Source organism: Leucoraja erinacea, chromosome 4 (genome assembly GCF_028641065.1).
Source record: "Leucoraja erinacea ecotype New England chromosome 4, Leri_hhj_1, whole genome shotgun sequence".
NCBI classification, from domain to species: domain Eukaryota; kingdom Metazoa; phylum Chordata; class Chondrichthyes; order Rajiformes; family Rajidae; genus Leucoraja; species Leucoraja erinaceus.
The window spans coordinates 19006550-19021923 of record NC_073380.1 but is presented as its reverse complement, the minus strand read 5'-3'; positions in this window follow the sequence as shown (position 1 = coordinate 19021923).

Genomic DNA, 15374 nt, shown 5'->3' with positions numbered 1-15374 from the left:
GAAAATCTTCTGGCAATCACGCATCCTCCGCAGGTCAACAGGATCGGTGAACATAAGGAGTACATCCTCGGCATATGCCGAAAGAACCACCTCCACCCCCGGGCCAGGTAGGGCCAGGCCTGTCAACCTCCTCCTCCGAAGACACAGGAACGGCTCCACACAGACCGAGTACAACTGACCTGACATGGGGCATCCCTGACGGACCCCCCTCCCAAAATGAAAGGGAGCCAACAACGCACCATTAACATTCACAAGGCACTCCACTGCAGCATACAAAAGGCGGACCCGGGCCACAAAATGCGGTCCAAATACAAACGCTTGCAACGTCCTGAAAAGGTATTCATGCTCTACCCTGTCAAAAGCCTTCTCCTGATCAAAAGACAGAAAAGCAGCTGACTGACCAGTACCCTGTGCTAGATGAATCAGGTCCCTAACCAGGTGGATGTTAATAATATAATAATAATAATAATAATTTTATTTATAGAGCACTTTAAAAACAAACATAGCTGCAACAAAGTGCTGTACATCTCTAATCATTGACAAAAAAGTTAATACACACCAAAAATAACAATCAAAAGAAATAGTAGGAAAAGACATGTAAAATAAAGAAACATCAAAAACACCACAAACAGAAGCAAAGCCTCAGGCATGGTCAAAAGCCAGGGAGTACAAATGCGTTTTAACACTGGATTTGAAGATGGACAGTGAGGGGGCCTGTCTGATGTGCAGCGGCAGGGTGTTCCAGAGTGCCGGAGCAGCAACAGAGAAGGCTCTATCCCCTCTGAGCCTCCGACTAGACCTCGGTACCTCCAGGAGCAGCTGACCAGCTGACCTGAGGGACCGGGCAGGAGTGTATGGGTGGAGCAGCTCAGAGAGGTAAGGCGGGGCGAGCCCATTCAGAGATTTAAAAACAAATAACAGTAACTTAAAATGAACCCGAAAGTGCACCGGGAGCCAGTGTAGGGAGGCCAGAATTGGCGATATGTGCTCCCTCTTTCGAGTCCCTGTTAAAAGGCGAGCAGCAGCATTCTGAACCAACTGGAGACGAGCCAGTGAAGAACGAGCAACACCAAAATAGAGCGCGTTACAGTAATCCAGCCTAGATGTAATAAAGGCATGGATTACTGTCTCAAAATGCTGCCGCTCGAGAATGGGCTTCACCTTCGCCAGCTTCCTTAGGTGAAAGAAGCTGGACTTAACCACCGTGCATATTTGGCGATCTAATTTAAAGTCACTGTCCATCCTAAAACCCAGGTTCACAACTGTTGGCTTCACGTACCTTGACAATGGACCTAAATCAACAAATGGAGGTTCACGGCAGCCATTGGGATCAAATAAAATCACCTCTGTCTTCTTTTCATTAAATCCAAGAAAGTTTAGGGCCAACCAGGACTTAATGTCATCAAGACAAGACAGAAGCGATTTTACAGAAAAGGCATCTTCCCCCCTCAGCGGCAAATAAAGCTGTGTATCATCTGCATAACAGTGGAAGGAGATGCCATGCTTTCTACGGATGGAACCCAGAGGAAGTATGTACAGCGAGAAAAGCAGGGGCCCCAGAATCGAACCCTGTGGAACCCCATAAGACAGGGGAGCGGAAGAGGATTCAAACCCAGCAAGGCTAACACACATGGTTCTGCCCGCCAGATAGGACCTGAACCATCCCAGGGCACTGCCGCAGATGCCCACTAACTGCTGTAGCCGAGATAATAAGATATTATGGTCCACCGTATCAAAGGCGGCAGACAAGTCCAGCAGGACAAGAACCACAAAATCCCCAGAATCATTAGCCAGGAGGATATCGTTAAAAACTCTTAGCAATGCTGACTCCGTGCTGTGCATGGTTTTAAATCCAGACTGGAAGATCTCCCGAATATCATGCTCCTCCAGGAATAGTTTTAGCTGAGCATAAACAACTCTCTCCAGTAATTTAGAAATAAAAGGCAATTTCGAGATGGGTCTAAAAATTGGCCAGAACAGATTGATCCAGGCCAGGTTTCTTAAGTAGTGGTTGCACTACCGCATGCTTAAAACTCACGGGGACAACCCCAGAACACAAGCTGCTGTTAATAATGGTAAGAACCGACTGCCCTATACTAGAGAAAACCTCCTTAAAAAGATGTGGAGGGACCGCATCACAAGGAGAACCCGATGGCTTAATATGGGAAACCACATCCTTTAAATACGATATAGTCACAGGCTCAAACTTGTTGAATACCACCAGGCAAGGGACCGAAACAGAAGGGTCAGAGGCAGGTGCTGAAATGTTAGCCCTTAAGGAAACAACCTTATCAACAAAAAAGTGCAGGAAGTCATTACACATTTCAGGTGAAGCTTCCAGACAGACAGGCTGCGGGGCATTTAGAACAGAGTCAATGATTTCAAATAGCACACGAGGGTTGTTACACTTTGACACAATAATTTTAGACAGGTACTCTCTCTTGGCCTTTTTAACACTGTTTTGGTAGTGACGCCAACAGTCCCTGAGAATTTGAAGTGAAACCTGTAGCCTGTCCTTCCTCCACTTTCGCTCAGCTCTACGACACTCCCGTCGTGCTGCACGAGTCACTGCACTGAACCAGGGTTCAGGTTTAGCCCTCGGCTTCAACGATCTTAACGGAGCCACAGAGTCCAGTATAGTCCTGCATGAAGAATGAAACCACGAACTAATCTCCTCCGTACCAAGAGGAATGGACGCAGAGGGGGCGCAGAGCTGATCGAAAGCAGCAGAGAACTTGCCAGCAGTAAAAGGGCTAAAAGTCCGACAGCGCCGAGCAGACACCACAGGCAAAATTGCTTCACAGGAGAAATTGACATCAAACAATACAGGCATATGATCTGAAAACACACTATCAGAGATTTCCAAATTCAACACAGACAAGCCATGAGAGAGAACAAGGTCCAGTGTATGTCCATGTTCGTGTGTGGGACCAGACACACACTGGACAAAATCAAAAGAGTCCACAAGGCTGAAAAAGTCCTTCACTAACGGCTTAGCAGGACAGCACACATGGATGTTAAAGTCCCCAACCAAAAGGACACGATCATAGTTGGGCACGATCCCAGCCAGACAATCAGAGAATTCATTTCAAAAAGTCCTTATTATACTTGGGCGGTCGGTAGATGACCGCACAAAGCACCGGTTTGGAGCGGCCCACTTCAAATAAAGTTGCTTCGAAACTGGAGAAAGAAGATGATAGAGGGCATTGCCTGCACTTAAAGTTATTTTTATAAACAGCCGCTGTTCCTCCTCCACGGCCCGATATCCGCGGTGAGTTGAAATAAGAGCAGCCAGCCGGTAATAGCTCAACAAGAGCGCTGCACTCACCTGGACCCATCCAAGTCTCAGTCACACAGAGGAAATCCAGTCCACGTGAGCAGAAGAAATCCCTCAGTATAAAAGTCTTGTTTGCCAGGGATCTGGCGTTCACTAAACCAATCCTGGAGGGGGATGGACTCACCAGATCAGCTGATCGCTGAGCCCGGTGCAGAGTCCTCAGGTTCCGGGGATTCACCCCGCGGTGGCGGGGCCGAGGAGAGCATGGGAGGCGTGGCCCGTCTCGCCGCAGCTCCTGAGCATAGGAAGGGGTGGGGGCGAAGGGACCCACCCGGAAGAGTTGGTGTACCAGGTGACCTCCTTCGTTCCTCCTACCGAGACGGTGAGCCAAGCCAGTTCTCCGTGCTGCAGCAGGTGGACAGTGCTCCCGATCGTTGGGGAGGAGATTGTCCGTTGACAGTTGACAGTTGACAGTTGGTGAGCACCAGGCTGAAGGCTGAAGGCCCCGGAGATGTCCCTGAGCAAAGTGTTCCCGACGCTCAAGGCTTTCGAGGAGATTCCCACCTCCTGGCCCACCCAGTTTAGACTTCACCAGTCGACCGCTACGTTTGCCACGGCGACGGCGACGGCGACGCTTCCTCGGGCTTAAAACCCACTCCAGGTGAGTTTGGATTCCCAAGAGGAACGGGGGCAGTGTAGTATGTCCGCGGTAAACAAAGGCACCGACATTACGCTGAATGTCCATTAGAGATGTACGGTCGTAGACCAGCAGAGACTTTAGTTGTATAACACCAATAGAAAACACAAAAAACAGAGAGAGCAACAGACAGGCAGCCATAGACATCGGCGCCATCTTGTTATCCTGGATGGACCGGCCAGGGACTGTATAGGACTGGTCATGGTGAATCAATTGAGACAGCACGGAGCCCAGGCGATTTGCCATCTCCCATGCAAAAACTTTATACTCTGTGTATAGGAGAGAGACCAGGCGCCAGTTTTTCCACAAGCTGAGTTCCCCCTTCTTGGGCAGCAGGACAACAACTGCTCAACGCCACGAGAGGGGCATCTCCCCGGTCGCCAGGCTCTCCCCCAGAACCAACATGTAATTATTCCCCAGGATACCCCAGAAGGCTCTTACAAACTCTACCGTCAGCCCATCCAGCCCGGGGGACTTACCCCTCCTGAGCTGATGCAATGCACGAGTCAACTCCTCCAAAGATAAAGGGCCATCAAGAAGATCGGCCACCTCCCTATGTACAATCGGTAGACCCTCCCACAGGTCCTGCTGAGCTTCCCCGCTGAATCCACCTGCGGAGAACAGGGATCCATAAAAGGGCCTGACCAAGGTACTAATCCTCTCTGGATCCGTGACAGAGGAGCCATCATCTGCGAGCAGCTCTAGGAGCTGCTTGCGGGCTCCCCGCCCCTTCTCCAGAGAGAAAAAGAAAGGCGAAGCTTGATCCAGATCATGCAGCATCTGGACCCGCGCCCTCACGTAAGTGCCTCGGGACCGCTCAAGTTGCAGGTTCCTCAAGGCTTCCTTCTTCTCCTGATGCACACCCCATTCACAAGAGTCACCTCCAACCTGACCCAGGTGAGATTCTGCGTCCATCAGCTCCTTCTCAAGCCTCTCGACCGCTGAGTCCCGCCGCCCGGTCGACCCCCACGTGCACTCCTTACAAAAAAGACGGAGGTGAGCTTTCCCCACATCCCACCACTGCCTTAGGGACGAGAAGCACCTCTGCCTCTCACTCCACCTCATCCAAAACCGACTGAATGACTCCCGGAAACACTGATCCTCCAGCAGCCGGTTATTAAAGTGCCAGTACGCAGACCCGGCCCGAGCGTGTGCTGGATTAAAATCCACACGCACCAGACAGTGGTCCGAGCACGGCACCAGCTGCATTGAGGCCGCTGAGACATGGGAAACAAATGCTCGGGAGATATGTACTCGCACTGAAAGTTATTAATCATGCAAAAGTAAACATTTAACCAGTTTGAAGAGTGACAACTCCAGGGCAACTAAATCTCCAGGGTTTCTCACATTTCAAACTCTGATGGGACTTGGATTTCAGATTATAAAACCTGTTTGTTGGACCTTTCTGGAAATGACTCACAGTTAACGCATTGGATGGGGAACCGCACTGGGGTTCTTCAATCTATCTGCTGCTCTGTAACCTGACCTTTAATCCTCCTCACAATGTCCTCTGCATTTTCTCAGAGGGGAACCATTCTAGTTGTTCCTTCTACAATTAAAAACATTATTCCAGCATTTTGTTTTCCCATATTCATATCCTTCATTGCAAAATCCATGCCTCAGTGTGGGTAGCAATTATCCCACCCCCCACCCCTTTCTGCTTTCCACAAAGCTTCCTGTGTGTACTCCTTAGATCACTCTTTGAGCCAGCACCACCACTCATTATGATCATGAGGCAGCATGCAAACAGGAGGAACTGGATCTCACTTTAACCAGCACTTAAATACTTTACAACCCAGTGGTATGGACATTAAATTATCCAATTTGAGGAAACTTACGACACCACCCAGCCCCTCCTTTTATCCCCCTCTCTTCCCTGTGCCCCACCTGAATGCCCACCCATTTCTCCCTTTCCCCTGTTGCTTTCCACCTATATTCTTTCACATTTCATGCTTCCGCTATCCTCATCTCACAATTTCAGTCATTTTAATCCATTTGTTTAACCAATCAAACCCCCCTCCCTCCCCCTCCCCCATCCTCGGGAAATTCTGACAAAAAGACGCAAGTTTAAAAGGGCAAGCTGTATTTTACATGGACATTCTGAAGTTCGTTATGGCGTGATCTATCCAGCGAAAATGCTAATTTTGTTCAACTGCAAACAACGCTCATTCATGGACCCGGACTCTGCATGCAAGTGAGCCCAGGAGATATTAAGCAAAATTCTAGGAGGAACACAATAACAACCATTTTACCTGTGGAACTTGTTTTTCCTGTTTCAATCAAGACACTAGAACTATCCAGACAGTTGCCAGGCAGGCTTATCTGGCAATAACGTGTTTTTCAAAAACAGAGGCCTAACTTTATTCTGAACTGAAAGCTGACGCTCAACAGATAGAACGCTCAAGGTCGCAGGCTCGGTGCCAAGTCCTTCAGCCCTGAGAACTATGTGATGCATCTGTCCCATACTATATGACCTATTATTTACACATATAACATATAACTAACTAACTAATTAACTACTTAAGCGCAATAAACTTAACTAACGCTAAAGGCTTAATGTACATACTAACACGACTAACTATATAGCAGGAAGGATGGGGGAGGTTAGACATATATTTTAAATACTAATTATGAATTAACTAACATACAGGTTAATGAAAAGTGTGATTATTGACGAGGTACTTTAACCCATGATTACTTTTATTCTAGTCCAAATCTTCTAGCTTCTCTTCTATTCTATTTTAAACTGTTCAGCTATTAATCGACCTGATATAGAAACATAGAAACATAGAAATTAGGTGCAGGAGTAGGCCATTCGGCCCTTCGAGCCTGCACCGCCATTCAATATGATCATGGCTGATCATCCAACTCAGTATCCCGTACCTGCCTTCTCTCCATACCCCCTGATCCCCTTAGCCACAAGGGCCACATCTAACTCCCTCTTAAATATAGCCAATGAACTGGCCTCAACTACCCTCTGTGGCAGAGAGTTCCAGAGATTCACCACTCTCTGTGTGAAAAAAGTTCTTCTCATCTTGGTTTTAAAGGATTTCCCACTTATCCTTAAGCTGTGACCCCTAGTCCTGGACTTCCCTAACATCGGGAACAATCTTTCTGCATCTAGCCTGTCCAACCCCTTAAGAATTTTGTAAGTTTCTATAAGATCCCCTCTCAATCTCCTAAATTCTAGAGAGTATAAACCAAGTCTATCCAGTCTTTCTTCATAAGACAGTCCTGACATCCCAGGAATCAGTCTGGTGAACCGTCTCTGCACTCCCTCTATGGCAATAATGTCCTTCCTCAGATTTGGAGACCAAAACTGTACGCAATACTCCAGGTGTGGTCTCACCAAGACCCTGTACAACTGCAGTAGAACCTCCCTGCTCCTATACGCAAATCCTTTTGCAATGAAAGCTAACATACCATTCGCTTTCTTTACTGCCTGCTGCACCTGCATGCCTACCTTCAATGACTGGTGTACCATGACACCCAGGTCTCGCTGCATCTCCCCCTTTCCCAATCGGCCACCATTTAGATAATAGTCTGCTTTCCCGTTTTTGCCACCAAAATGGATAACCTCACATTTACCCACATTATACTGCATCTGCCAAACATTTGCCCACTCACCCAGCCTATCCAAGTCACCTTGCAGTCTCCTAACATCCTCCTCACAGCTAACACTGCCCCCCAGCTTAGTGTCATCCGCAAACTGGGAGATATTGCCTTCAATTCCCTCATCCAGATCATTAATATATATTGTAAATAGCTGGGGTCCCAGCACTGAGCCTTGCGGTACCCCACTAGTCACTGCCTGCCATTGTGAAAAGGACCCGTTTACTCCTACTCTTTGCTTCCTGTTTGCCAGCCAGTTCTCTATCCACATCAATACTGAACCCCCAATGCCTTGTGCTTTAAGTTTGTATACTAATCTCTTATGTGGGACCTTGTCGAAAGCCTTCTGGAAGTCCAGATACACCACATCCACTGGTTCTCCCCTATCCACGCTACTAGTTACATCCTCAAAAAATTCTATAAGATTCGTCAGACATGATTTACCTTTCGTAAATCCATGCTGACTTTGTCCAATGATTTCACCACTTTCCAAATGTGCTGCTATCCCATCTTTAATAACTGACTCTAGCAGTTTCCCCACTACCGATGTTAGACTAACTGGTCTGTAATTCCCCATTTTCTCTCTCCCTCCCTTCTTAAAAAGTGGGGTTTTGTTTGCTACCTGCCAATCTTCAGGAACTACTCCAGAATCTAAAGAGTTTTGAAAGATTATTACTAATGTATCCACTATTTCTGGAGCTACTTCCTTAAGTACTCTGGGATGCAGCCTATCTGGCCCTGGGGATTTATCGGCCTTTAATCCATTCAATTTACCCAACACCACTTCCCAGCTAACCTGGATTTCACTCAAATGATAATTTTGGTTATAACTAGAGGGAACCGACTAACGTTGGGTCACACTTTATTTGGGGGGCAAGGCCCAGTGCATAACCTCATCGACGGAGGTCAATTAAAAAATAACCCTAGCTACCATAGGTGGCTTTTTTGTAAGATATCGTTTTTATGATAACTTACTCACTTTTTTTGTTTATTCACTATTATGTGTTGTATGACTTAACAATTTTTATATAAACTTTATTTTATGTTCTTCTCTTTCCCTTAATTATGTTTAATAGTGTCAGGAGATGTAAAACTACTGCAGAAATTATGAAGGACAACTCGGGACTCGGGATTCCGAGGTACTTGGCTACATCACATGAATCATACAGTCTGGTAATAATAGCCAATGCAAGATATTAGTCGAACAAATATCGGAGGTCTCACTTTCTGTAGTTGGAACATCAGAGGTGCGAACGAGCCAATTAAGAGGGGTAAAATTCTGGCACAATTAAAATCATTAAATATGGATATTGCTTTCCTACAAGACACATTTGAAACAACAAACTCAGATCAGATTAATGGCAAACTGGATAGGTCAAACCTATTACTCCTCATTCACCTCTAAAGCAAGAGGCACGGCCATTATAATTCAGAAGCGTATACCTTTTAAATTAAAGAAATCCATATCTGATAAAGAGGTAAGATACGTTATAGTCACGGGAGAAATTTACAATACACTATTAACTATGATAAATATTTACGTGCCTAATTTTGATAACCCATAATTTTTTAAGAAAATAGTAGACTTAATCGCAGAGCATAATTATCAAAATATAATAATGGGGGGAGATTTTAACTGTGTTATAGACCCATATTTAGATAAATCAATAAAGGTAGGGAAGCGTCTTGTTAAAACTAAGACCTGTGAATTTTTAAATACTTATATAAAAAATAACAACAGAGTTGATGTTTGGAGAATAGCAAACCCAAGTGGAAGGGAATATTCATTTTACTCATCAGTTCATAAAACTTATTCACGAATTGACTATTTCTTATTGGATACAATATTAATCCCGTATACGAATAAACCATCATATCATAATAGTATTATTTCTGATCATTCACCATTGACTTTTATACTTAAAATTGAGGGAATGCCGGGTATAAAACCTTTTTGGAGATTCAATGCACAAATATTAAATAACCCGCAGGGTTATGAGTATATAAAAGAACAAACAAAAAAATGTTTTCGAAATAAATGACACGCTGGGTATTTCGGTATCGCTATTATGGGAAACCTTTAAGGCATACATTCGTGGCGTCATAATTTCTTACCAAAGTTTTCAAAATAAAGAAAATAAAAGAGAATTTCAGCGGATAGAACAGGAAATAAAATTACTAGAATTGGACAACGCAACTGACCCAACCATAGATAAACATAATAAGATAACCTTATTGAAATATAAAATCAATAGAATACTATCGGCAAGAGTAATAAGATTATTCCAAATTACAAAACAAGCACACTTCGAATTTGGGGATAAGCCACATAAATTACTTGCGAGGCAACTGAAGCAACAAGAAAAAGAAAAAACTATGACTAAAATTAAATCAGATAAGGGTGAGTTTCCAACACATTGCCAAAGGATATTAATAAGAGGTTTGCCCAATTTTATCATAATTTATATACATCTAAAATAAATACAGATGTTAGTAAAATTACACATTTTTTAGATAATTGCAATCTTCCAAAATTGGATAGTTTAGAACAAGAGGAATTAGGAGCATGGATTACTAGTGAAGAAATAAAACAAATAATAAACTCGCTGAAAAATGGGAAGACCCCAGGACCAGACGGTTTTAGTAATGAATTTTATAAATGATTTCAGGAGTCAATTGTATCAAGATTACACAATTTATACACGCAGGCTTATACTGAAAATAAACTACCAGAAACCCTAGCAGAATCAACAATAACGCTTATACCAAAAAAAAGATAAAGATTTAGATGAACCGGGTTCTTATAGAGCTATTTCACTTCTAAATACGGATCAGAAAATTTTAGCAAAGATTCTAGCTAGAAGACTGAATAATTATATTAACAATTTAATAAATACGGATCAAACAGGATTTATACCCAAAAGACAATCATTTAATAATTTGATAAGGCTTTTCAATATAATGTACTCTCACAATGAGGACAATGAAGATATTTCAGTTGTTGCGCTGCATGCAGAGAAGGCATTTGATCAGGTAGAAAGGCAGTATTTATACAAGGTACTCCAAAAATTTAATACGGGAGAGAATTTTATTAGATTTTATTTTATAATCTTATTTTATTTAGTAATTTTATTACTTTACGATAAACCTACGGCAAGAATATTAACTAACAATATGCTATCTCCAAAATTTTACTTTTCAAGGGGTGAAGGGCAAGGGTGTGCCTTATCACCATTGCTATTTGCCCTTATGATAGAATCGCTGGCCGAAAGGATTAGAAATCACCCGAATATTCACGGATATAACACTAAGGACTCAAAGAATAAAATTTCATTATACGTTGATGATATTCTTTTATATATTACTAATACACAAATGAGTATACCCACCTTATTAACACTAATTGAGGAATTCGGCTCTTTTTCAGGATATAGAATAAATTGGAACAAAAGCAAAATTATGTCTTTAAAACCACAGGATTCGAGACACTTACTAAAATTCCCCTTCAAAATTACAACAGAAAAATTCAAGTATCAGGGTATTCAAATTACGAGAAGACACAAATCATTATTTAGTGCCAATTTTATGCCACTATTAAATAAACTGAATGATATGATTAAATTTTGGAAAACGCTCCCGCTCTCATTGATAGGTAGAATTAACGCTATAAAAATTACTTTCTTACCACAATTAATATATTTGTTTTAAGTGATCCCAATATATATTCCAAAATACTTTTTCAAAAAACTAGATTCTACTATCACTAATTTTATATGGGATTACAGAGCACACAGAACTCAACGAAAGCATTTGTGTAAACCTAAAGAAGTTGGGGGTTTATCATTACCTAACTTCATGTATTACTACTGGGCAGTGCATATTAAGAACATAATGTACTGGTTGGATAGTTCCACTCAGCAGTTGAAGTGGATAAGAATAGAGAAAGAGAAGTGCTATCCGTCCGATATAGGAACGATCTTGCTCGCACCGATAAAATTGAATAGTATAATATATAAGAAGAATCCAATTATTCACAATACAGTAAGAATTTGGAAACAAATAAAATATCTTTGAAATTAAATAATCTGATGAACTGCACTCTAGCTAATGAAAATTGATGTTTTGGCTGCTTTTCCAAGGTAGTGCGAATTGTAGATGGAGTCCATGATCAGAAGTCTTCTGCATTTTTCTGTGACCACTGCAGTTCCTGATTCACAGCTTTGCATCCGATGGCTGCTTTTTCCTTTTCCTAAAATGCTGCATGTAAAATTGTCAGGTATAACCTACACCAGGTACACCCAAGATACCTGTACCAGGTACAGCCAGCCAAGGTAGAGACTGCAGCTGAATCCTTTGGTCCTCCTTTGCTACTTCCCGCAGATCTTACTTATTTCTTGTTTTGTCATTTCTACTGTAACTACTTCTTTAACTTTGAAATCGCAATTTCTTTCCCCCATACCCACTGGCTATTGCAGTCATCTGACTGAGTTTAGGAGCTCATTTAGTCAGTACTTTCTTTGTCTCTTCCCAATATTTCAGTCAGCAGGGCTTGAGCATATTCAACCCATGCGGGCCATTTATCACTTAGGTACCTCGTAGCACTTTTTGATGACTGTACTTGGTTTAGTTTTGTTAGCTTTAGAGATACAGCATGGAAAGAGGCCATTCGGCCCACTGAGTGCATGCCGACCAGCGATGCATGTACACTAGCACCATCCTACACAATGGAGACAAGTTACGATCTTTACTGAAGCCACTTAACCTACAAACCTGTACATCTTTGGAATGTGGGAGGAAACCGAAGCACCCCAGGAAAAGCAACAGGGAGAACTTGCACACTCCAGACAGCACTCATAGTCAGGATCGAACCCGGGTCTCTGGCATTGTAAGGCAGCAATCCTACTGCTGCACCACTGTGCCAGAAGGTGGAGAGGCTCTTGTGGTTCCAACCTGCAGTCAGGAAAGTGTGTGGATGACCTCTTAATTCCGCAGTGACTGTATTCCCTGTAAGATTTCCATCCAGACCCACTGAATCAATTCACAGGAGGAACACCTCTCAGCATTGACTTGCAGAGTTTTAACCTAGTCTCCACATGAATTCATGACCTCTATGATCACCGTTTTTTTGTTCAGCAATCTGTGATTTGGATGTAGTGGACCATAAAAATTCACCATTTAACCATTCTCAACCAGGGATATGGAAATATAACCCCCAACCCACCCTTCAACCCCCCACCTTTTCACTTAGGGCATCCATTGACGTTCAGAATAGAAATACTCAAAACTAAGGATTATTGGAACTAAATCTTTAGTGGGCATGAGGAATTGCAGTTAGTGGATTAAACAAAAACAGGTGCTGGAGTAACTCAGTGGGCCAGCTTGCATCCCTGGAAGACATAGATAGGCAACGTTTTGGACCGGGATCCATCAAGGCCCACATAAGAGATTAATATACAAACTTAAAGCACATGGTATTGGGGGTTCAGTATTGATGTGGATAGAGAACTGGCTGACAAACAGGAAGCAAAGAGTAGAAACATAGAAACATAGAAAATATGTGCACGATCAGGCCATTCGGCCCTTCGAGCCTGCACCGCCATTCAATATGATCATGGCTGATCATCGAACTCAGTATCCTGTACCTGCCTTCTCTCCATACCTCCTGATCCCTTTAGCCACATCTAACTCCCTCTTAAATATAGCCAATGAACTGGCCTCAACTACCTTCTGTGGCGGAGAATTCCACAGATTCAGCACTCTCTGTGTGAAAAATGTTTTCCTCATCTCGGTCCTAAAAGATTTCCCTCTTATCCTTAAACTGTGACCCCTTGTTCTGGACTACCCCAACATCGGGAACAATCTTCCTGCATCTAGCCTGTCCAACCCATTAAGAATTTTGTAAGTTTCTATAAGATTCCCCCTCAATCTTCTAAATTCTAGCGAGTACAAGCCGAGTCTATCCAGTCTTTCTTCATATGAAAGTCCTGACATCCCAGGAATCAGTCTGGTGAACATTCTCTGTTCTCCCTCTATGGCAAGAATGTATTTCCTCAGATTAGGAGACCAAAACTGTACGCAATACTCCCGGTATGGTCACACCAAGACCCTGTACAACTGCAGTAGAACCTCCCTGCTCCTATACTCAAATCCTTTTCCTATGAATGCTAACATACCATTTGCTTTCTTCACTGCCTGCTGCACCTGCATGCCCACTTTTAATGACTGGTGTACTATGACACCCAGGTCTCGTTGCATCTCTCCTTTTCCTAATCGGCCACCATTCAGGTAATAGTCTACTTTCCTGTTTTTGCCACCAAACTGGATAACCTCACATTTATCCACATTATACTGCATCTGCCATGCATTTGCCCACTCACCCAACCTATCCATGTCACCTTGTAGCCTCTTAGCATCCTCCTCACAGCTAACACTGCCCCCCAGCTTTGTGTCATCTGCAAACTTGGAGATGTTGCATTCCCACTTGCCATTCCTTGGACCATCATCCCAACTGATCTATATCCTGTTGTAAACTTAAATTTCCCTCCATATTGTCCACTATACCACCAATGTTCGTGTCCACCAGCTTAATTAACAATGTGAACTACATTGTCATTCATATTGTTTAGATGATTAAAACCGGTGGCCCCCATACCAATCCCTGTAACATGCCTCTGGCCACGCACTTCCAATCAGTAAAGCAACCCTCCACGATTATCGTTTGACTCCTTTCTCCAAACTACTTTTTAATCCTGTTGGCTAGCTCCCCTTGGATTCCATGCACTCGAATCTTCCAGAAGATTATCCCATTTCCCATTATCATATTGTTAATTGACTCCAACACTGGTAACCTTTGCAATCTTGATATCGCCCAGTAGTTCACTCTCCACCTTCGCAACCTCCCCCCCCCCCCCCCCTCCCCCCAACCACATGGGTGGAAATCCTGGGGCTGCCCCCCCCCCCGCATTTTTTGAAAGGTGGGGGACAATCCCCCCCAGGCAAGCTGGCATCAGCGCTACAGCCAGTCCCGAGGCACACAGGCAACCTGGGCACTACAGCCAGACCTGCCAGCCGACCTGGTAGCTACAGCCCGTTCCAGGGCACGCAGCCGACCTGGTAGCTACAGCCAGACGTGTTTTAGAATAGAATAGTTTCTTTATTGTCATTGTAACAAGAACCATGTACAACGAATTTGAATTCTATATCCTGTTGTAAACTTAAATATCCCTCCGTATTGTCCACTATACCACCAATGTTCGTGTCCACCAGCTTAATTAACAATGTGAACTACATTGTCATTCATATTGTTTAGATGATTAAAACCGGTGGCCCCCATACCAATCCCTGTAAAAGTTGTGAAACGTTGCAGCAAAACCGAAGCCTCCGAAGTCGAGTCGCAGCAGCAACGCCACCACAGCCTCCAAAGTCAGCCAGCTCCGTGATGGCAAGTCCGCACACAGGCTCCGCGACCGGCTTAATTCCAGTTGGAGGCCACCATCTCCTAGAATCTGGACTCCGGACTAGCTGCAGTTCCAAGGTCGGCTCGCCTGCCTCGGGACTGGCTATAGCGCCCAGGTAGCCTGCGTGCCCTGGGACTGGCTGTAGTTCCCAGGTTGGCTGGCAGGTTTGGCTGTAGTGCCCAGGTCTGCTCGCTTGCTCCAGGTCTGGCTGTAGCACCCAGGTCTCTGCGTGCCCCGGGACTGGCTGCAGTTCCCAGGTCGCAAAAACGAATTAAAACAAAATACGCCTGCGGGCCGGATGATTTCGGGTTAGGGGCTGGATCTGGCCCGC